The sequence below is a fragment of the Castor canadensis genome, chromosome 7, assembly GCF_047511655.1.
Source record: "Castor canadensis chromosome 7, mCasCan1.hap1v2, whole genome shotgun sequence".
Lineage (NCBI taxonomy): Eukaryota > Metazoa > Chordata > Mammalia > Rodentia > Castoridae > Castor > Castor canadensis.
Window position 1 is genome coordinate 135,062,042 of NC_133392.1, and position 24,054 is coordinate 135,086,095.

Here is a 24,054-nt window from a genome sequence, read left to right on the forward strand (position 1 = left end):
CCCACTCCTGCCTTGCTATCTTTCGACAGCAGCTCCTGGCATGGCAGGAGTGCAAGCTCTTTCACACCCTGTTTCCTGTGCCTGGCTGGCTTCCTCCCCACAGCCCCAGGCTTGTGGCAGATGGCACGGCCTCTCTCCATCGCAGAGCTGGCTCCTAGGAGGCCGCAACACATCAAAACTAGATTTGACTCTGGGCTTTAGCAGGCCGAGGGGCAGGTGTCTGTAGGAGGGGCGTGTGTTTATTAAACACCTCCGGAGCCAGCTGCTGAGGCTGGGCCTTTCTGGAAGGGAAGCAACTAAAGCTGAAAAACCAGGGTTGGGGCTGACCGCCCTAGTGTAGAGGGACTTTTGTAAGCCATTTCTGGTCTCAACTCCTCATCTGAACAGTGGGGACAGCAGCTCCTGAGGAGGTGGGGAGGGTGAGAGCCATGCCCACCATAACAAAAATAATTGTGATGAAGATAAGAATAGCTAGAACTTATTAAATGCTTGCCGCATATCAAACGCTTAGTGCTAAGAGCTGTAGGTTGACATCCACTCAACAAACATTGATTGTGTCTACACAGCTTGAGGCACTGTTTGAGGTGTCAGATGACACCACCAACAAACAGCTCAGCAGCATTCTGAGCACTTTGTGTATACAGTATCACCCCTCCACATCCCTCTCCGTAGTTTCCTTTCCCACAGTTTCAGTTATCCAAGGTTAACTAGAGTCTGAAAATATTACAGGGAAACTTCCAGAAATAAACAGCTCATGAGTTTTAAATTGTGTGCTGTTCTGAATAGCATGATGAAATTTCTCTGTTCCAGTCCTTCTGCTCATGACATGAAACAACCCTTTGTCTAGCACATCCAGGCAGGTTGGTGGGTATATGTTACCAGTCACTTAGTAGCTTACTGAAATGTTGCCATATTATAGAGCTTGTGTTCAAGGAATCCTTGTTGTCCTTCATAATGGCCTCAAAGAGAAAGAACAGTGATGCAAAGAAGACAGCTATATGGGCATAAGACATGGAAAGACAAGAGTGAAGAGTAGTGTAGCCATGCCTGTAATGCCAGCAGTCAGGAGGCTGAGGCAGGAGGATTCAGGTTTGAGGCCAGACTAAGCAACATAGTGAAACCCTGTTTCAAAAAACAAACATGGAAGAACAGATTAATTTTGTTACAATGTGGCCACACTGCAGGGCATGTAGGAAAAGCTGTGTGGAGTCAGGGTTGGGTAGTGTTTGTGGTTTCAGGCACCTACTGGGGGTCTTGGGACACATCTCCCTCAGATAAGGGGTACTACTGTAACTCATTATTAAATTCTCACAACAGCCCTTAAGGTAGGTGCTGCCATAATTCTTATTTACGGATGTCAAAAAGTGAAACACAAAGAGGTTAAATAGCTTATCCAAGGTCACACAGCTGGTAGGGGCAGCATCGGGATTTGAACCCCGAAAGTTTAGCTGTGTAGTTTGTGTTCTTAAACCTCCCATGTTCTAGATATGAAGAACGCTGCCTTCAGAGATTAGATAGCTGTGTGGGAGAAGGTGCATTCAGCAATTACATAGTGTGAATATTCATATACACATATATATTATACACACATAATGCATTTTCACATTGCCGTAAATGCTGTGAAGGAAATGAGCTAATACTGTAGTATGGAGATTAACTTGGAGAGAGATTATTTTAGGTAAAATGGTCACAACATTGGGTTCTCATGGTGGATTGGCTATCCCATTCTCCAGATGAGTATGGTGAGGCTTTGAGAGATTAAATAGGGAGCCAGAAAAGGAGCCGAACAGGGATACAGATTCACGGGACTGGCCTCCAATACCCATAGTCTTTTTACTTTTATTTTGAGGTGGGGTCTTGCTATAACTGTATAAGATGTATTAGGATGGCCTTGAACTCGAGATCCTTCTGTCTTAGCCTCATGAGTGCTAATATTCCAGGTGTGCACCACCTGGACCATAGTCCTAACACTGCTCTGTGGCTCCCTATACTGAGTTGGCCAGGAAAGAGGGCTATAGCTAGTCACAGAGGTTTGGAGCTGGGGAGACTGGGGTCTCTTCTGAGAGTCTGACCTTGCTTTTAGTTCCAAAGCATCAGGCGGAAACCGCCTTTGTCTCTGCCTCCATTATTGTCAGTCTCCAGGCCTGGTTATGTGGTGTGAGCACCCATGTGGGGTGTGTGTGTGCACTCTCATTCCTGTGCTCACTCATGTGTGGTTTCGTGTCTGCCTCCCTCCTGTACTGCCTGCTGCTCACACAGACCGCCCTGACCTTTTATCAGGTCACTTCATAATTGATGGAAATGTCCTAGCTACCTTCTCTTAACTGTAGAGTGATTATGACAATTATGATGATTATCGAGTTAAAAAAAAGATCAAGCAAGAGAGAGAGAGAGGAAGGGGGCTGGGGACTGGGGGGCTGGGAATTGCTGGAGAGCAAGGCAGTGCTGTCATTAAGTGACATTGTGTGAGATTGTTCGCCTTCAAAAGGCAGCTGTGAAAAGGAGAGTGTCTTTTTAAAAAAGGCCCATTATGCAGGCAGCACAGGGTGCATGGTGCGGCAGGAGGACTGTGGGGTGTAATTAGGGTAGTGACAGCCAAAATTACACTGTGTCTGGGCTGTGGTGCCTCCTCTCTTGGGGTGGGAGGGGGGGATTAGGAGGAAACAGGTAATGGCTGGGAAGTTCTGGACCTTTGCCAGGAGTTGCAGGGTCCTCTGGCGAGCCAGGGTGACCTGAGATTGAGCAGAAGGGACAGGGAGTGCCAGGCTGCCAGAGCTATTTATCTCTCCACCAGGGAGGAGGCCTCTTATTTTTGGAAGCTTTTTATGATGGCTTGCCTTCCCTTCCAGGCTTTTTGAGCTTTCCCACCCCAACAGGGAGCTGGCAAAGGAAAGCCAATTGTGTGGAACAGAGGAGGCAGATAAAAAACCTCCCAGCCTCCCACTCAGGAGGGCCTCGGCTGACCTGCGGGAGCAGCTGCAGCCTCCTGCTGTCCTGCACAGTCCCTGCTGCCTGGCAGCCCGGTGCTTATCTGCAGGAACAGTCTTGCTGTTCCAATCCAGAGTGGGGTTAAACAGCATCTGCTGGACAGGTGGAAATGCCTGACACTCTATCCTTTCTAAACTACTATAGAATGGGAAAGTCTATGAGGTGACTCAGTCTCTCCTCCTAGCCAGAGAACTTACTCCTTCCTAGAGAGGCTCAGAGTCTGACTATGTAGGCTTAAATCCTGTAATTATTACCAGTGTGAAGTTGATGCTGACTACTTTGTGCCTCAGTTTCCCCACCTGTGAGGCTGGGCTACTCTGAGGACTAAACCAGATACCCAATGTAAAGAATTTAGTTCAGTGTTAGGCACACAGCGAGGCACAGGTAAATTTTCCTTGGGGCAGCCTGGACTGCCTTTACTAGAAGACAGTCCTTTACTGTCTCGAGCTGAAATCAGGCAGTTTCTCCATTGAGCCTAGCTCTGCTTCCTGGGACTATGCAGTTGACCACTCATTAAAGACAGGCTGGACTCCCAACTAACTGACTGGCCTTCTGGTGTGAGCCTGCCAGTTTCTACTGTCTTCAGTGGCTGGAACCAGAGAGGCCAAGGCAAAAAGAGAAAGAGGATGACTCTCAGTTGGCTTCACGAGCAGGCTTCCAATGAAGCACCTCATGCCTTTGGGTCCACACACCAAGTATCCATGTGTGCCAGGCATTGCACCGAGTGTGACCATGACTGCTGGGAATTGCAGGAGGAACTCCTGGTCCTGGAGCCTGGGTTTCTCCAGTGCCTGGACCTCCTCTGCATAGACACCCTGGTCTGTGCATGACCAGTAGGGAGACCTGGCCACCACTCCTGACCTAAGAGCAGAGGGAGGTGGGTTTTGAAGGAGGAAGGAGCAGCCAAAACCCAAGGCCTGGGGCTTTGTTTGTCCCTCTGGGAGCAGCAGCAGAGGGGATCGTAGAACCTCATACCCCTTCCAGGAATCCTCGCAATCAAAAATGGCTATTGGTTCCAGAAGATGCAAATGTTCTTACTCCTGTTTTAACTCTGTGACTCTGGGAACATTCCAGCTCGGAGCAAGCTTCAGCCAGTGGGCCACAGGGTCACTGCTAAACCCCAGAGGGGACTTTTATGTTATTAGTACTTTTTTTGTTACTTTAACCAGCAAACTCAGAACCTCTGTTTCCTGTAACTCCTTGCACTGTTGTTTAGATAAGTTTAAATGAGCTGTGATTAAGCTAATTTTGAGGTAATTAACTTGGGGAAGGAATCCTTCACTTCTTAAAATTCTAAGTGACTGTTCATTATAAGAGTGAGCACTGGCGAAGCAGCCACGCGGCTTTCAGGAGCCCTGCTTAATTAAAACATAAGGAACTCAGCCACAGAGCAAGAGTTTACTGTCATTAATGAAAAATGAATATTCTTTATCTAATTACACAGCATAATTAATTGAAGTCTCCAACCACAGAGGCGGAGGGGGCCAGGGGAAGCCACAGGAAGGCAGAGACGCTGCTCCCACAGAGCCCAGGAAGGGTTCAAGCCTGCCTCTGGGCTCCTTTGAAGTCTCTTCAAAGCTCAGAGTCTTGGGAGACTCCAGCCCTGGTGCAGAAGGGCAGAGAGCAGGCTCCGTCTCTTCACAGCAGTGGGAATGGGCACCTGCCAGGTCCCAGCAGTTCTCTTTGGTGGCAGTTTGAGACCATGTCAGCCACACTGTATCCCCTCATTCATTTGCAGACTCAGCAAATTTATCGAGCACTGAGTGAAGCAGACCCAAGCCCTGCCCAGAGGAAGCATCAGGTTTAAATCTTGGCTCTATCGCTTACAAGCTGTGATGATCTTGGGCAGGTTCTTCCATCAAACTTCTGTCATCGATTTTCTCACCTGTAAAATGGGATTAATTATAGCCTGTCGTAGGATCATTATAAGAGTTAAATGAATGAATGAATATTCATAAGGCACTTAGAACACTGCATGTCACATACAAGGGCTCAATAATAAGTGATTGCTGTATAAATAAATAAAAACAAACCAGGGTGAGTGCATCAAGGGAGAACAGGATATAACAAGGCAGCATTGCAGGGGACAGCTGGTTTCAGACTTGGTGTTCACTCTGGAGAGCGGGGAGAGGACATGGCTGCCTGGCCTGCCGTCCACCCTATCCCCCCAGCCTCACTGTCACCCAGTCCTGATGCATGCTCTGGTCTCCTTCTTCCTCTAACCTTCCTTCTGAGGACCTCCTAGGTCAGCACTATGCACTTTTGTCTACCTTCGGAGCACCCCATCCCCAGTTATTAATGTTTTGCCCCATGCAGGGAGCTTGGTTAGTATACCAGCCACCTCTAGGTGAGGCTGGCACAGAGTGTCTGCTTCAGGGTGTGTGAGTATATGTTAGTCAGCTTTCTGTTGCTGTGACAAAATACCTGACAGAAACAATTTCAAAGGAAGGAAGGTTTATTTTGGCTCATGGTTTCAGTTCATGGTCCATTGGCTCCATTGCCTTTAGGCCTGTGGTGGGGAAGAATATAATAGAAGCAGGAGTGTGTGGAGGAGGAGGAGGCTCACCTCACGGCAGGCAGGAAGAGGGGGCGAGAAACGGGGAGAGAGAGAGAGAGAGAGAGAGAGAGAGAGAGAGAGAGAGAGAGGTTGGACACAAAATATAGCCCCTAAAGACAACCCAAGGACGCACTCCCTTCAATAAGGTCCTGCCTTCTAACTTTCCATCGCTTCCAGTAGCCACCAAACTATGAACCCACCAAGGGGTCATCCATTGATGAGATCAGAGCCCTCATGATCCAGTCACTTCCCAGAAGCCTACCTCTGAATGCTGCTGCATTGGGGACCAAGCCTTCAACTCATGAGCTTTGGTGGATAGTTCAGATCCAAACCATATCAGATCCAAACCATATCTTGGAGATGGTCTTGTCCAACCCAATGTATGGATAAGGTGACTGAGGCCCAGGAGAGATTGTAAGGTGGCTGGTGGTAGGAGTGGAAGCCTGGCTTTCTGATGTACAGCCCAAGACTTCCCCCACCGGTCAGTAAGCCTCTTGCTTCTGTCAGTCTGCCTGGGCTCACAGTTATTTCCCTGAGTCTAGCTATTTCCAGGGTCTCTTTGTTGGTGCTCTGAGAAATCTAAATCTGATTTTTTTTTTTTTTGCAGCACTGGGGTTTGAACTTAGGACCTCACACTTGCTAGACAGGTGCTCTTACCTCTTGAGCCACTCTGCTAGTTCCCTTTATTAATGGAATTTTCGAGATAGAGTCTTCTGAACTATTTTGCTGGGGGCTGGTTTTGAACTGAGATCCTCCTGATTTCTGCCTTCTGAGTAGCTAGGATTAAAGGTGTGAACCACCAGTGCCCAGCCTAAATCTGAATCTTGATTAGTTTTCTTCTCTATTGCTTTTTGGAGTGCTGGGGATGGAACTCAGGGTCTTGAGCATCCTAAATTCTCTTCCAGAATTATTACTGCAACCAGCGATGTTGCAGAGGAGGACTTCAACAGGGAGGAGTCCTCCAGCTAGCCGTTGGGTACTGAGTTTGTGATGTTGTGGCAAAAAAAAAAAAAAAAAAAAAAAAGAATTTTAGAACACATAGAAGTAGAGACCAGGAAAGCAAGGCAAGTGAAAGATATAAACAGTGTACACAGCCCAGACACCGGTGCTGGCACATCTGATAACAGGTGCAACGAGTCTTCTAATGTCAGGGTATTTATGATTAAAAAGAGGTTGGGGTTTGGCTCAAATTCATCTTAAGAAAAGTGCTCCTCTTTTTTCTGACACCTGGTAATTTAATCATTCTTGCTGTTCCAATGTTTTGTCAGTTGGGACCAAAGATTTCAAGATTGGCCCACTCATTAAATTTGGGTCACTATGGCATAGACATCTGAGCATCCCTTTCAACAAAGGACAGGTCCTGCCAGATGCTCCCTGTAAAGCAGGAGTCCATACTTGGCATAAGTATGTTCTTTTATAAATGCTTTTCGTGTCCAGAGGAGTCATTTTCCCAGGTGTTCCCCCCACTCCCCACCTTGTGTCCAACCTTTCTTTAAGATAACCTTGCTCAGTTCCCAGAGCACACTAATTATTTAAAATGGACAAACAGGCCAGGTCAGTGGGAGAGAACTGCTCTCCCCTCACTTTTTTTCTTTTTACTTGTTGAGGGGGTGTAAGGTTTAAAGCAAAGACAATAGTGTCCGTGTGCCTTAAATCAAGTCACTCACTAATACAGAATTATCTCTAATTCCCTAGCTGCTGTTTCCCATGCCTCATTTTCCCTGATCTATTCTGCCTCAGAATGATGAGGAGTTCTTCCTCTTCCTGGCTTCCTCTCACTTTTCTCCTCTCCCTCTCATTTTCACAGAGCTAGGCACAGAGGAAGCCACTGGGGTCCAAAGGCAAAGAAAGCCTCATCTGTTTAGTCACGGTCATTTTCTCAGCATTGCTCAGGGCCACCAGATCCCACACTTGACTCTCCTTTGGCTAAGCCAGATTTTGGGTGGAGCAATGGGGCTACTTTGGCTTGTACCCCAGGTGATAATCTACATCACAGGCCCCGCTAAGAGGGTGCAGCCTGGGGAGGCCAGTCACAAGGAGGTCACCTGTCACCAGGCAGGATGCCATGTAGACTTGCACACTGGCTTCTGGAAGTCCTTGGGGTGACAGCAGCTCCCTCCAAAGGAACCCATTCTGGGGCCTGCCAGGCTGCTGCTCTGGGACTTTGCCTTTTTCCGTCACCATGCTGAGAAAGTGTCTTGGTGTGGGAGTTGTGGTGGCAGAAGGAGGGACAGGAAGCTTCTGGCTGAGCTAAGCTGATCACGCTCTGATACAGATTTCATTTAATCTCTAAAGTGTTTTGACATTGTCTTTGGGGAAGAGAAAGAAGTGGCCCTGGGGAGGGGCCAGGTGAGAGAGAAAAGAGAGAGAAAGCATGTGTACAGCAGTGATTTATGGGGATAAAGTGGATGATAGCTCTGGAGCGGAGGCCAGTGGGAGTGTGTTGTTGGCTGTCTCCAGGAATCCATTGCTCCCAAAAGGATAATGTGGAATGCCCCAGCATTTTTGAAAGTCATTTGCTCCACTTTGGACGCCAGAGCCTTCTTAGGGACTGATTCTCTGGTTCTAGGTCTCAGAGGCGTTGGGACTGGACCAGGGATGTGGATGCAACTGAGTCTACTATGCAGAGGGGTTTTCCCCTAGGGAGACACCCCTGGCCTTGCAGTTGGTCAGAACTGGGTCTGAATCCTGGCTTTGCTGATTCCTGACTGTACTGACTGGGAACATTTCCACAGCAAATCCTTTTTCTCTGCTGAAGCAGCCTCTGGGGCTTGTCTCTTTCTGGCATGGAACTTGTGCTGACCCCTGTGACTTCCTCAAAGCCATAGCCACAGTCCTGCCCCAGTGCCTGCAGAAAATGCATGGATTTCCTCTGCCAAGCTAACCTGCAGCGGAGGCTACCATTACATTTGTGGGAAGGAGACACTCTCCAGGCTCCCAGAGACCCCAGACTTCTGAGTCCACTATGGCTGAGACAGCCCGTCCGGCCCCCGTCAGCCCCATCTTCTCCTTAATGTGATGTTTCTTGAGCTAGCTGGAAGCTCCTGTCTCACTAGGGTGGGTGAGAGAAACCAAATCAACCACTTGCATCGTTTCAATCACCTGTCTGAAAGGCCTGATTTAACGCTCTGGTTCGGACAATGGGCTTCAATCAATGTTCATTAAAAAAAAGTGCATTCTTCCTAAAAAGTACTTTGCATGTTATTAAATAATAGCACCCACGCCCCATTTCCCTGGGAACCCCAGGCTGCACTTTGAGAAAAAGCCCACAACACATCACAAAGCTGGGATTTATCTTGGCAGTTTCTTGCAGATCCATTTTGCAGCTCTGTTGGCAGATGGACAAGTGAAATTTAAGTTTGCAGAAGGTGAAGGTACTGGCGGCAGGAGTGGGGGATGCTGGTCAGGCTTGAGGCTGTGAAAGTGCACCCCGTCACAAACACACTCTTTTTTTGTGGTATTGGGGTTTGAACTCAGGGCCCCAATCTTGCTGGGCAGGTGCTCTACCACTTGAGCCATTCTGCCAGCCCACAAACACACTCTTTAATAGAATAAGTCTAGCCTCTCTGGACTGACTGTGGGGTCTCCCCCTGGGGGAGACACAGCCCTGACCTTGCAGTTGGTCAGAGCTGGGACTGGATCCTGGCTCTGCTGATTCCTGACTGTGTGGCCTAAGCCAAATCCCTTTGCCCTCTGAACCTTAGTTTTCTTAATGGTCCAATGGGGAGAGTAACACTAATTTGGTAGGGTTGCTGTGAGAAGTAAACGTAACGACACAGGTGAAATAGCTGGCTCGTAACAGGCGCTCAACTAACCCAAGGTCCCTTTTTGGAAGGTTGCTGATATATCATCATCATTTCTGTGTATTGAATGCCTGGTGCAGGAAAAGTGTTTACTAATTTGAATAAGTGAACTGCTTAATAGAAAAGAAATTTGTAGGTAGTTCTGAAATTATACTTCCTTTAGCTAGAGCTGGGAATTGTGAGCTTAAAAAAAATGCATGCTGTAACATGGCATACTTTTGCTTAGACCAGGGACCAGCAAAATGTAGCCCACAAGCCAAATCTGCTTGTTTTTATAAGGAATGTTTGTATTGGAGCACTGTCATGCCCACTCATTTGCATAGCACAGATGGCAGTTTGTGTTGGGCTGTTTTGTTACGCAGCAGTAGCTGGTGAAGACAACTGTGTTGAGAATTTGAGCTGTATTCTAAGTACAATAGGATATCATTGAAAGTGTTTACCTTGGAGAGTGATATGAGTGATCTGATTTGGAAAAGTCATCAGTCTCTAGCTGCTGTGAGGAGGGTGAGGAGTACAGAGGAGGCACAAGACCTTTCTGCTCTATGTACGTGGACTCGAGCCCAGCATGTGTGTGGCACAGAGCAGGTTCAGGTGCTGTGGTGCAGTTGCCACAGGAGGAATGAACTCTCCCTTCTCTGTGCTCCCTAAATACTCAGTTTGGGCCCTTCTTGTCCTTGACTTGCCATGGACAGTGCTCATTATACTCCTCCTGCCTGATAGGACTCTTGAGGGCAGGAACCAGGTCTGACCTTTCTATAGCTTTCCTGGGCCCCTGTGCAGGCTCAGCTCAGAGCAGAAGTCCATTACTGCCCGAAATGAATTAATATAAAAGCTCCTTCTGTGGCTGCTGTGAGTTGGATTTTTACTTCAGTGGTCTCTACTGGATCCAGACATTTAAATGACTTCTACCAGGTCATGAGGTGCTTCCTTTAAAACTTCATCAGCAAATAAGGATCTCATGAGTGGTTCTCCTTTAGCCCCAAGATGTGAGGTATTGTGGAGAGAGCTGTGTGCCAAAGGTATGGACGTGTCTTTGTACCAAGGCTGAGGAACTTGGCAAGGAAGCCAGCTGCAGCTCTTTACAAACCTTTCCTAAGAACCATGACTGCCCCACCATGTCTGGAACACTGGTTCTGGGCGATGTTTCCTAACATAGTTTACCTTCAGAGTCTCTAGAGGATAGAGCAGTCTGTAAATACCACAATCCAATTTAAATCAGGAAATCTGTTTGGATTAATTTCGACCACCCTGCTTCTCACAGTATTTACCCAAGATGCTCAGGTCATATCACCAAAACATTTTGTCATTAATATTAGGATTATGTCCCAGAGGAGCAGGCCAAAAATGAGGGATAGATTCTGGATCCTTCTATCCCTGGGAATTTTACAGAAAGATGAAAGTGCTCATGTGGAATGTTCCCCAGACAGCCTCTGTGTAGCTACCTTTTTCAGCAAATGAATAGATTCAATAGTTCAATTCTGCGCACCAGAGTCTGCTGAGGGCCTAATATGCACCCCTCTTGGGTCTAGGAGTGGTGGGGGGCAAAGATGCCCCAAAACAGTGTCTGCTCAACAGTCTTAAGTTTGGTAAGGCAATAAAACCATTTTTAGGACAACTATTTGATTCCAGTTTCTCTGACAAGGTTGATTGGGAGCCAAGTCTGTTTTTCTACAGCATTGTGTTACCAATGCCTGGTGGTATCCGGCAGCACTGAGTTAAGTGCTCGCTAGAAACTGTCTTATAATGAGGTCTAACCCACATAGTGAAATGCACAGATCTCGTGGATTTTGATAAGTGTGTGCCACCGTGTAATCAACGCCTTAGAATCTACAGCAGCCTTGTCCCGTTGAAATATAAGGTGCGCTACAGAGGTGATTGCAAATTTTCTAGCCTTGTTAAAAAGGTAGAAAGGAACAGGTGAAATTAATTTTGGTACTTATGTTAGCCATATTTCCATTGCTATAACAAAATACCTGGGGTCGTCAACTTACAAAGAGAGAGCTGTTCCTTTTGGTTCATGGTTCTGGAGGTTCCAGTCTGTGACTGGCCGCGGTGTTTCTTTGGGCCTATGGTCAGGAAGCATATCATGATGGGAGTGTGTAGTGGAGAAAATTCTCTCACATCACAAGCCAGAGAGCAAAGAGAGTGACGAGAATGCTGGTGCCCCATAATCCTCCTCAAGGGCCTGACCTCACTCATCTATAGAGACCTCTCTTTAGGTTCTACTTCTTAAAGTTTCCCAAGTCTCCCTGAGGGCTTCCTGGGAAGGAATCCTTCAACACGTGGGCTTTTGGGAGAACATTTATGACCCAAACGATAGTAATGACATATTTGCTTTACCTCATTTGTCTAAAACATCATCACAAACATATGAAATCAATAAAAGCTCAGGAATGAGATAATTTACATTCTTTTGCTCATCAGGAGTCTTTGAAAAGCAGGGTATATTTTATACTTTAAGCATTGTTCACTGGCTGCATGTCAAGTGCTGAGTGGTCATACATGGCTAGAGGCTATTGTGTTGAGTATAGAACATTGTCATTGTCCCAGAAAACTTCTGTGTTTCTGCTTGCCCCTTTTGAGTCAATCCCCTTGTCCCCAGATTCAAGCACTGTTCTGATTTCTGTCACCATTGATTAATCACACAAAGAGACTCAAACAGTGTTAGGTTTCTTTTACTCAATGTAGTGTTTTTGAGATCTATGTTTGGGTGTTAGTAATTTGTCCCTTTTTATTGCTGAGTGGAATTCCATTAAGTGTCTGGGCCATGAATATTTGTCCATGTTCAATAAATTTTTTTTTTGAGTGAATATCGTGGTGTCCAAAAGGACAAGGGGTGGCAATATCACAAGAATCCAGGAAGATGGTCTGGATGATGTCCTGGAAAAGGGAACATTTAGGTTGGACAGAATGGGACACTTAGAGTATTGATGGGTAAGAAGCAGGCAGGGGAGAGATTGCTGGTGGAGCATATGACTGAAATGGATGGGTGGGTAGGGCAGGGTTTGGGGAATGAAAGTCTAGGAAAATGAAGTCAGTCTAGGACAGGCTTGGAAGGTCTTAAATGTCACCGTAAAGGAGCCTTCTAGGACTACGATCAGTTGCCTCTTGGGAGCAGGACACAACCATAGGTCTGAAGGAGCTTTCTGGAAGAGGAGACACTTGGCCCAGCAGAGGAAAGAGTATCTCTACTATTTTCCTGGCACCCATGCACTTGCCTCTGCCTTGGTCCAGGCTGTTCCATCTATCTGGACAATCCCCACTCCTCCTGCTCCCAGAAGGAAGTTTCCTGTCTCTTCCCCACTCTAGTGCCTAAGATGTGGTTTCCTTCCAGTCATTCCCTTCCTGCTTCTCCACCACAGCCCCACGGTAGCCAGTAACTGCATCCACCTGCACAGTACTTCAGCCCAAGCCTGTCTCTGGTGGGGAAGTGTGCTTGCCTAAGGGACCATTAGTCACACCCGCACTGGAGCTCCTCTGGGTATGGGGTGCTTTAGACTGGAGCTGTCACAGACATCCCAGATCTGCCCTGCTCCTGGAGGGGGCGGGAGCTCCCAGCACTGCCTGGCCTTGGGGTGTGGCCTGGATGGTTCCTTGTGCACCATGCTCTATCTGTATATGTTCTTCTAGGGACCAGGAAATAGAGCTCTGACTTGCTCAGGGTGACTTGTGCTATGGAAAAGTGACAGAGCCAGGGCCTCAATCCCAGTCCCCTGATTCCAACTCCAGTGCTTGCTTCACAAAGCCAGGCAGCCTCCCAGAGCAGCGTCTTGGCTGGACATCTCATTTCTCTCTCTGGGTCTTGACTCCCTTGGAATGTCCTCCCTCTCTTTCCCTCCCCAGAGGGTGGCTTATTTCTTTAAGCTCAAGAAGAGGAAAAAGAAAAAGGGACATGGTGAAATAAATTTATTGCCATGTTAGAAACATTGGATTGAAGAATTGATCCCTACGGCTAAGTAATTTCCCTCTTTCGTGCAAAATATAAATAAATCTGTATGGCTTACGTTGAGTGATGAGGCAGGCCTGCGGCTGGATTTCACGACATGAGTGCCCTTCAGAGGCGCGGGCTTCCTCTCCTTGACCCCGTCAACAAGCTGTTCTAAATAGCCCTGGCCTTCTCCCTGGAGGGGGTGTTGGCAGCGCTCTCATTGTGCCCGCTATGGTTAGGTGGACATCGGTGAGGCTGCCTCTCAGGCCTTCCAGGGCTCAGCTGGACCCCAGCAGGGGTGGCCAGAACTGCTGATCTTCGCAGCCATAAATAGAGTGGCTTAATTCTTACTGTGATCCTCCTCTCTAGACTCAAGGGGAGGGGGTGGGAAGTGTGTGTGGGGTCTCAAGTGTGCGATTGTGCAACACGGAGCGCTCCTCTCCCTGAAGGTTTCCTCTAATTTCTGGGACGAGATGGCCAGCGTGGCGGGTCCTAAATTAATCACGGAGGGAAGCTTCAGACACCTTGCTCTTTGCTGCTTTAATTTTAGTGGGTTTCCCTGGGGTGGCGCTCCTCCCCAGCCTTTGCCCTGTCCGACTTAAGGACATGGAGAGAGAGAGAGAGAGAGAGAGAGAGAGAGAGAGAGAGAGAAGGAGAGAGAGACGGGGAGAGAGAGAGAAAAGGAGAGAGACAGAGAGACAGAGAGAGATGGAGAGAGAGAGAGAGGAGAGAGAGATAGGAGAGAGAGAGAGAGAAGGAGAGAGAGAGACAGAGAGAGAAGGAGAGAGAGATGGAGGGAGAGAGAAGGAGAGAGAGACAGAGAGAGAGAGAAGGGGAGAGAGAGAGAGAAGGAGAGAGAGACAGAGAGAGAGAGAGACGGAGAGAGACGGGGAGAGAGAGAGACAGAGAGAGAAGGAGAGAGACGGTGAGATGGAGAGAGATGGAGAGAGAGAGAGGAGAGAGAGAGAAGGAGAGAGAGAGAGACAGAGAGAGACAGAGAGAGATGGAGGGAGAGAGGAGAGAGAGATGGAGAGAAAGAGAGAAAGAGAAGGAGAGAGAGAGAAGGAGAGAGAGAGAAAGAGAGAGAGAGAGAGAGACAGTGTTGGCTGGCAGACAGAATGTTGGCTGGCAGACGCTGGTCCTTGCTTTGACTGGCATGGACTGTTCCCCCCACATCCCTACCTGCTGCTGTCAGATGGAGTCTGCTGGGCTTGGCAGCTCAGGATTTTAGAAAAAAAAATTTTTTCCTTCCAGGAAAATAATGGTCTAGCTGCATTGGGTATTTTTTCCAGTTTTGAAAGGCCCAGAAGTATAGATGGACAGACAGATTCTAAGAGATCAGAAACCCAGGACCTGAGGAAGGGGATGAAACTGGCTTCAGGGTGGAGTAGGCAGAAGCAAAGAAGCTTCAAGAACAAATGTTGAGTACAGGCTGAGCAGGGTCCAACCCCTCTTGGACATTTATGCTTTGAGACTAAGTTTCTGCAACTCTTTTGCTTTTTTTTTTTTGCTACTGTGATTGAACCCAGGGCCTTGCACTTGCTAGGCAAACACTTTATTACCTGAGGCCCCCAGCCCTTTGTAACTTTTGTCCTCAGCCCGTGTGACACCTTGAGAGAAGGGATGCAACTCAGCCTCACATCAGTTCTGCCTGTGGCTTTGACCTTCTGCCTCCATTGGGAGGGAACGCTGGGCTTAAACAGGAGGGGCTACCTGTTGGGAGCTACACGCCCCTTCTCTTTACTGCTGGCGGGAGTTTTGCGAGGATGCTGGCACCAGTCCACCACTCCTTGTCTTGAGCTTGTTGTTAAAATCTAGAGCTGTTTACCACAGGGTAGAAATTGTACTAGGAGCTGGGTTGAGAGAGGCCACCTGCAGTGGGCAGGAACTGTATTTATTGGTCTTATTTTTGGTGCTGGGATCAAACCCAGAGCCTTGCAAATGCTTAGTGTGCATTCGCCCACTGAACTACATCCCAGTCCTACTTGATGGTGTTTTGACATCAGAATTGACTTCCCATGCTTGCTTGAGAATTCTGCCAGCATTTGAGTCTCAGTGGGAACCAGACAGCCTTAGCAGAGACTCTGAAAACTCATTTCCTCACTTTTTCCTTGCGGTCAGGGCAGAGGTGTTGAGCACAAGCCTTTGCTTTGACTAGGGAATAAAGAAGCGGGACCCACAGGCTCTGTCCCCGGGAGGGCAGCAGCCACAGCAGCAGATGCATCTGATTTCTGGGGACACCAATAGTGGCAGCAGTGTCAGGAAGATGAAAATCAGGGCCTGAGGTAGAGGTGTTGGGTGAAGGGCAGGGCAACTGTTTCCAAATTCAGGGTGACATGTGACTGTTTGTGATATGCTTCAGTGAATCACCTAAGAAGGTCTCCCTACGGCCTGGAACCTGTGCCCATCCCAGAGCGTCTCCCTGGAGGGAGAGTGCAGTGGGTGGCTCTTTTTTGGCTTTAAAAAAACCGTGGCAGGAAGGAGATGAGCTCTGGTCCTGGTTTTCTGCAGGGAGAGGCAAAAACAAAGTAGGACTCATGCAATTCTGCTGCACAAAGCCTTTTCAGCAGCTGCTGGTTCCCCAATATCCCTGAAGGCCAACTCCAAAAGTGAGCACAGATGGCCCAGTGTCAGCCTTGGCCATGTCCTCTGCTAGGCTCCGTTCTTGTGGTCACATCTCATGGGATTCCTGCCTCCTGATCTTTTAAAGCTCTCCCAATGCATGATTGGTCCTTACTGGACATTGAAGAACTATCCTTCAGTGAGTGTGTGATGATTTATCTCAGTGTGAACCCCTGCCCAATATGAAACTCAGATTAGGACTTTCCATTGTTTTTGGGCTAAAACCCAAACTCTGTATGACCCAGAAAAGTCCTGAAGGTAGGCTGAGTGTGCACTTGTCATTCCAGCTATGTAGGAAGCATAAATAGAAGGATCTCAGTCCAGGCTAGTTCAGACAAAAAAACCACAAGACCCTACCTGAAAAATAACTAAAGCAAAATGGGACACGGCTCAAGTGGTGCAGCACCAGCCAGGTGCTGTGGCTCAAGCCTGTAATCTTAGCTATTTGGGAGGTAGTGATCAGGAGGATCATTGTTTAAAGCCAGCCCAGACAAAAAAGTTTTTGAGACCCCATCTCAATCAATAAAAAAGCTGGGCATGGTGGTGTGTACCTGTCACCTCAGCTATGTGGGAAGCAAAAATAGGAGCACGGAGACCTAGACCAGCCTGGGCATAAAGTGAGACCCTATTTAAAAAATAACTAAAGAAAAAAGGATTGGTGGAATGGCTCAAGCAGTAGAGAGAGAGAAAAAAAACAAAAAGCCCTGTAGGTTCAGCCATCATTTCTTTCAAGCCACACTGGCCTTTCCCATAGGTCCTCAGAAGCAGTTAGCAGTGTCTCTCAGATTCTTCACACTCATTCTCCTGTTTGAACACCGGTCCTGCCCTTTTTCTAGTTAACTGCAACTCTTCTTCTGTTAAAACCAACCTCTGCATGCAATCTAGTTTGCAATCTCGTCTTCCTTCCTTCCTTCATTTTTTCTCCCCCAATAGAGTTTCACAATGTAGCCCAGGCCTTAAACTTGTGATTCTTCCTCCCTCAGTCTCCTGAGTGCTAGGATGACAGGTGGAGGACACCACACTCAGTTCTAATTTGTCTTTCTGAATGATTTCTCTGATTATAGCTTAACCAGCATTGAACAGAACAGGTCTATCACCTCCTTTTGTGTGGATGTTATGCCTCTAGTAATGTGGCTTCTGAGCACAGCTGGCTCATGGTTTAACTCACCTATCCTTATAGCCACACAATGTCTCCAGAACTGTCCTCTCTTTCAAGAATTTAGTCTTCTTTTACATAGCTTGCCTTTGGAACAGCTGGGTCTCCCTTCCAGGCTGGTCCCTATCTTGAGTGTTCTTCTCCCAGGTCCTTTAGGCTTCTCAAATGCAAAGTTGCTGTTCTGTGCTTTTTGTGAATATAATTGAAACTTCACAGTCATCAGTTTTTAAAATGATTTTCTGAGCTTTGGAAGATGGCGAGAGTCACAAAATGTCTTCAGAATGTTCTTTGCAAAGCTTCTTGCAGAAGTGAACCTGCTTTCTTCCTGCCTTTCCATGAGTGTTTTGCTAAGACCCTACTGTGTGTGGGGGCCTGGAGGTGCTGAGGAAGGCACAGGAGGAAGGGCAGGGTCCCACCCTGCTGCATCTAGGGACTCAGGTGAGCACCATGTGTCTAGAAGCGATGGGCATGATAAATACCAGCTAGAGCGTCAGAGCATCATGGGGGCAGAGGAGAGGGCATGAATGGGTGGGTGAGGGAAGAGGACGCGCCACCAGATCGAGCTTTCCCTGTCTGAAAGGCACTGCCTGCAGTACACAGGCTGCAAAGTGCATGTGTTTTCAAGGCACTGGGCGGGTTACAGAGCCATGCTGCCTGGAGGCCAGGAGACAGCTATAGGACCACTATGAGATTTGAGTCCCACTACTGCCTTCTTATGAGGCCCTGCCCTGCTTGCTTCTCCTAGGGATGTACCATGCAGCTGGAATGGCCATGCCTCCCTGCCACCCAGTCAGATCCCTGCTAAGTCCTGCTGTCCCTGGGCGGCCTTCCTGGACAGGAAGTGGTATGCCCTCTCTCCGGTGTGAGCACCCAGTACGTGGGAGTCCTCTGCTGTTGCTGGCATGAGATCCCACCTGAGACAGCTCTAGAATCCTTCTGCTCCGGACTCCCAATTCTGACTGTGCTGTTGGCTAGGCAGCACCCTTCCAGGGCCAGTGACTGAGTGGTCTTTGAGCCTGGCGATGAAAAGCAGATGTGGAAAAACAGTAGGTGCAGTGGAGAAACCCAGAGATCACAGCTTAACCAAGTGATTGATGCTGACCTCACAGTGACAAGGCCCGGTGATCATGTGTCTCTGATCAGATGTGAGGGGAAGGACACGTCACCACTGTGGTGTGCTTGCCCCAAATTCACGGACTCTTTCTGAGAATATATCAGATCAAGCCAGGCTGAGAGACAGCCTGTAACAGGCCTGACTGCACAAGGGTCATGGAAGACAACACAGGGTGGGATGCTGGGTGGGATCCCGGAACGGAGAAGGGCATTGTGGTAAAACTGGGGCAATCCACATTATGTTTGCAGTTTACCTAATATTGCACTGGTGTTATTTTTCAAATTTCAATAAATGTGCCAGTGTTAGGTAAGACATTACCATTAGAGGAAACAGGGTGAAGAGCCCCCAAAACTCACAGTACCACCTTTGCAAGTCTTCTATAAATCTCAAATTATTCCAAAGTAAAAAGTTAAAAATAAAAGAGCAAATGTTCTGGAAACAGAACACCTGGGCTCAAATCTGGCCCCTCTTACTTCCAAGCTGTTTGACCATGGACATGACAGTCAACCCTCTGAGCCTCAGTTTCTTCATTTGTAAAACAAGGCTAGTCAGAAGCCTACCTCAGTGGGGTTGTGGCAAGGATAAGTGAACTAGTCGTGAGACATACACCTAGCAAGAGCATGGAGCCAGGAAGCAATCAATAAGGGGTAGCTATGCTGGTTGTTATTGATGAAAAAGGAATACGACTTCTAAAAAGCTGGGAGGAACAGAGACTATGTTGGGTGACAGAATTCAATAAGGTTTGAAGAATTCAATGCCATTCAATTAAATAAACATCTATGGATTTCATCTGTGTGCCAAGCCTTGTCCTGGGCTCAGATGTGAGGACGGGGAGGCACACCGGTGTGCACGGATGGCGTGGGGGAGATGTGCTCAGTTACAGGCTTGGTAAGGTTGCTATGAGGCCAGAGGCAGCAGTTCTGTCAGAGTCTGCGCTGTACAAGGAATCAGAAAGGGCTCCATGATGCAAGCACCGTGGAATTGAGTTTTGACGTCTGAATTGCAGTTTTCCTGGTATGCAGGATGTGGACACAGTCTTGTTGAGCATCCTCGGGCACTGTGTAGGCACTGCATTGGATGCTTCACCTAAGTTACTTCAAATCCTCTTCTCAGTCCTGGGGGAAAAGACGGGAGGGCATCTTTGCTACCCATGGAGGCAGCAGAATCTCAGTGAGGGTGGCAGAGTGCAGTTTCAGCCCAGGCTGGCTGGTTCTGAGGCTGCCATGGCATTCAAGGACAAGGGTGCTGCAGACTGAAGGCCCACGTGCCACAGTGTGTCACCTTGAGAAGCCAGGTCCTGGGCTGTGGCCTGACTTCATCTGCAGTGTGGGGAGGGAGGCAGGCAGGTAGGATGGGTGGGGCTACATGGGTCTTGGGAGATTCCCCTGTGAGTCCTGCAGTTGGGACTGCCTTATGTAGCTCAGGGGAGCCACAGAAGGCTCCACACAGGGGGCAGGCAGCCCACCTGCCTTCAGTGTGGGGCAGGGAGGTCGGGGAAAAAGGGGGAACAGATGCTGAGAGGGGCAGCATCTCAGAAGACCTTCCCCAGGGAGGTGAAAGAATACGAGGAAAAGGTGGCTTCCCAAAGTCCCCTTTGAGAAAACACAGGGCTCTCCACAGACCAGAAGCTTCAAGGGACCCAGCTGTGGATACCACAGGCGTGAATGCAAGAGGAAGAAATGCCTGTCCCTGGCCTGTCATCACAGGGCACTGGGGGCTCTTGACTCAGGGCATTTGGCTGAGTTCCAGATGTGCTACTCCAAAGGGGAGGTGGACACCTCAAGGCCTGTTTCACACGGGAGACCCTTTGGAGTCCTATCCAGCTGGTGGAGCCAGGAGAGAACCAGTTGAACAGAAGACAGAGCTAAGGTGCCCATGACCCCTGAGGGTCCAGGAGGGGCCGCACGGTGAAGTGCGTGGTGTCCTTCATACCTCACCTGTTCAGCCCTTGTCCTTCCTGCTTTTTTCTCAGAAGTTAGATTTCTTTTGCTTTCCTGGTCCACAGGGCAGATGAGGCCCCATTCCATCATTTCTGAGCCCCACTTGCCCAGTGAGTTTCGACCTTGCCCCCCAACCCTCCACATCTGTCTCCATTTCTCACAGTGCTCATGGAAGGGTCCAGCTCAGATTGGTGTTCAGATTTGGATCTTCTGTCTGTACTCTTCCCAAGTTCCTAAAGGCTCCTCCAGCAAACTCAAGAGATTCTGGAAGGGAGGGTCTGGAAGTGGAGAGCTGGGACATTTGCCCTACCGAGAGAGGTTGGGCTTCTGTCATTCCAGATGGACAGTAACACCTGTTTTCTAATGGCTCAGCTCCTTCCCAGGACTGGAGACATTTTGGCTATTGGAACACTGGGGCTTAAGTGTGGGAGTCACCTTGGCTCTGTGGCTCCTGAATGTTGGGCTGTCCAGGGTAGGGGGTTGTGATGCTAATTGACTACAAAGAGAGGGCTTGAAATTGGAATTTTCTGGGCTCTGGGTCCCTGGTTGCAACATCTGATGCTCATTAAACCACAGATTGCTGAATTGGCTCTGTGGATGCTGACCGTGCAGCCTTGGGGAGGGGGTGGCGGCAGCTGGGTTCCAGCTGAGGGGTGTTGACAGGATATTGGATGGAGGTGCTGGCACAAGGCATAGTCTTGGTCTTCACTCCATGGGTCTCCATCTCAGTCATGGTCCCTGTCTTTCTCTCTGGTACCCCTCCCCAAACACACACAGAGAGAGAGAGAGAGAGAGAGAGAGAGAGAGAGAGAGAGAGAGAGAGAGAGAGTCCTGCATGGGGCATAAGGATCTTAATCCTGTAGCTCTGAACTAGTTGTGTATGTGACACCTTGGGCAATGCCAGCTTTCTGGACTTCAGTTTCCTCAGACAGGAGGATTCCAGAGCCTTCTTAGGCTGCGGTTTCCCACCTGCTAGCGATGTCAAGCGTTGGACTGGTCTTGAAGCAAGTTTTAGAATCTGAACCATTCGGACTGCGCCTGCTGTGGGCAGGAACAGCTGCCGCATCACTAGTCCTTGGTTGTAAGAGTTTTTTCGGGGTTGCCCCTGAAGTCTTTCCTGGTTGTATGGGTGGTTTGGGGAGCTGGCTGTCAGATCTCTGCCTTTTCTTCACCTCTGTCCTAGGGGCAGTTTTCTGCTTACTCCTGATTGAGGGTGGCAACTGGCCTTGGTGAACATGCTGCCTGGGGGAGCTGGCCCTGAGTCCTTGTCACCCCTGCTTCTGTCCCCGCTCACTCCTGCTACAGGGTCCAGAGCTGAGTGAGACACAGAGCAGACTCACCTCTCCCTCCCATGTCAAGTCGGCCACATGGCACCAAAGCTGCCCAGCTGGGGCCCAAAGGTTCCCACAATCCTTTGTGAAAATAGCTTCACTTTCTGGGCCCAACTCCTCTCCACTGGGTTCAGCCTCAGTCAGCAGGCCAAGCATGGTGACAGAAGCCATCAACCACCTCCTCTTCATTGTCCTCATCTCAAACCTCCTTCCAACTCAGGAAAACACTGAGGTGGGAGAGGAGGCAGGTGACCTGAAGTGTCATCCAGTGTCCTGCCCAACCCAGCCCAGCCCAGCCCAGTCCAGTCCAGCCCAGCCTAGTCAGTGCATCACCAGCTTCTCCTGATTTTTGTTTGAGTGTTTATGTCAATCAAAATTAACCAACATTTATGGAGTACTTATTGTGTAGCCAGCATGGGGGAAATTGCTTTATTTATTTATTTATTTATTTTAAAAGAAAAAAACCTCTTTTCTGCTCTCTGATATTTTTCCTCTCAGATTTCTCAGCCTTCTGGAAGGGACGCCTTGAATTATTCAACCTGCAGTATGGATCTCTGGAGAACATAGCCTCGCGGCTACTTTAATCACTGGAAAGGTTCAGAGTCAGTTATAATCAAGCCAGAGTAACGTAGAAATGCTCTTCTCTGGCTTGAAAACAAGATCAAAAGGAAGCCCGAGGAGGAGATGGAATCAGAGGGAGAAATGCATGCTGGCTTCCAGGGGCTCTGAGGTCCTTCTCACATTTCCAAGGGGGTGGGGGACAGACTCAAAGCCCCAGCCCCTAGGGCCTCTCTGTTTCCAGCAAGGTACCTTACGGCACCATCCTCTGACCTTTTCTCCAATGTCATGGTGAAGCCAGTTCCAGCTGACTGCCCATGCAGGGGCAAAGTGAGCAAGGATGGGACCTCTTGGTGGTGGGGGCTTGGGGAAAGAGGGAGGCGAGGATGAAGATGAGGGTGGGGTGGGCTGGGCTGGTAGGGGAGGGGCTCCTTCCACCTGAGGTCACCTGGGATTGAGAGAGGTTCAGCAAGGCCTGAGCATATACAGGTGTGTAGAGGGCTGGCTGGGTATGTGGGGCCATTGGTTCCAGGGCAGGAACCATTCTGTTCCTCGCTTGTGTTCCTCTCTATATTGTGGGAAGGTAGCTAGGTGGAGGTCTGCAAGAAGGAGCAAGGAGAGGAAGTTTGACGAAATCTCTGGGGCACAGGGTGGTGCCAGACAGGGTGTCACAAAAACCACTGTGCCCAGCTTATCACAGGGCTTTGGAGGATGCAGAGTGATGCTGGTGTGTGGAGGGTCCAGGTAGATCATCCTATAGGTGTAATGGTAACAGCCCCCACACCACTTGCAGCAGCAGGGGGCACTGACACAGCTCAGCTCCCATGTTGGTGGCCTCGATGGTGAGGATTGCCTACCCCTGCAGAGGTGTGGGCAGCAGGGGCCTTGATGACAGATCTCAATGGTGGGATCAGATCAGGAAGAATGTGTGTGTGTGTGTGTGTGTGTGTGTGTGTTATGTATGTGCGGGGGCAGGGCACAGATGGAAGTTGCTAAGGTAGCTGCTGTTTGCGGGCACATGTGTCACCCATGGGTCCCAGGCTGCCTGGTCCAGCCTCAGCTCTGTTGCTGACCAGGTATGTAACCTCACCCTCTCACTGCCTCAGTTTCTCCATCTTACAGGAGGTGGAAGATGGCAGAAAGGACCAACAAGCTGGTGCATACAAAACCCTTGGTGCACATGGCAAACACCCAGCACACAGCTCCGACCGCTCAGCTGTTGTCTTGTTGTCCTCCTAGAGGCCAGAAGTCTCTGGGCAGTGGATGGGAGCCAGAGTCAGGGAAGTGCCAGCTTCTGGGTACCTCACAGGCTTGGGAAGGGGGGGGGTAGGAAAATACTTATTTATTAGAATTTTTTTTTTTTTTTTGCAGAAAAGTGAGGATGTGGATGGAACTTGCCCTCTGCATTGCCCATCTCAGCAGAATCAGCAGAATCAGCAGAGAGCAGTGTATTCTGTTAGAAACACACATTGCCCTGGTGAGAAATGAACAGCATGGGCAAGTGTAAGTGGATGTGTCTACCCTGGGGGCTGAGGGCAGCATATGTATGCAAACATGTATATTGTGTGTACACGCACCCTCCATCCTTCTCTCCCCCCACCTCTACTTTCAGAGGGAACCATACTATATACATATTACTGATATTATTTGGTAATTTACTTTCCCCTGTATTTATTGTGTCAAGAGCATCGTTCTCTACTTCTATATATTTCTATCAAAGTCTCTCCCACTTCCATCACCTATTACAATTTCCAGAAGATTTGGAGATAAAAAGGGCCAGATTTTCTAAAAGCCCCAAGGGAGAATCTAAGAAAGGAGACACTTTTATAAAAGGCTTCTAAAAATTTTTTTCCCTGGTGTAACATTAATATATCTTTAAAAACAATCCCTGATTAAAACTACACATGCTTCATAATCTCACCACCCAGGCATAATTATTGTTCACATTTTGGCACAATTATATCTAGCTTTTTCTCTAGCCCAGGCTGGCCTCGAATTCCCAATTCTCCTGTCTTAGCCTCCTAAGTGCTGGGATTACTGATGTGTACCACCATGCC

The 24,054-nt window shown here is 48.6% G+C and overlaps 1 long non-coding RNA gene across 1 annotated transcript in view; it reads left to right on the plus strand.

Annotated features, from left to right (window-relative positions):
• Positions 1–23,358, plus strand: part of LOC141424974 (uncharacterized) — an 85,663-nt gene extending 62,305 nt beyond the window's left edge. The window contains exon 3 of the long non-coding RNA XR_012449962.1: positions 23,120–23,358. This is a non-coding gene — a long non-coding RNA (uncharacterized lncRNA). The remainder of the gene's footprint in view (positions 1–23,119) is intronic.
• Positions 23,359–24,054: the final 696 nt, after the last annotated feature.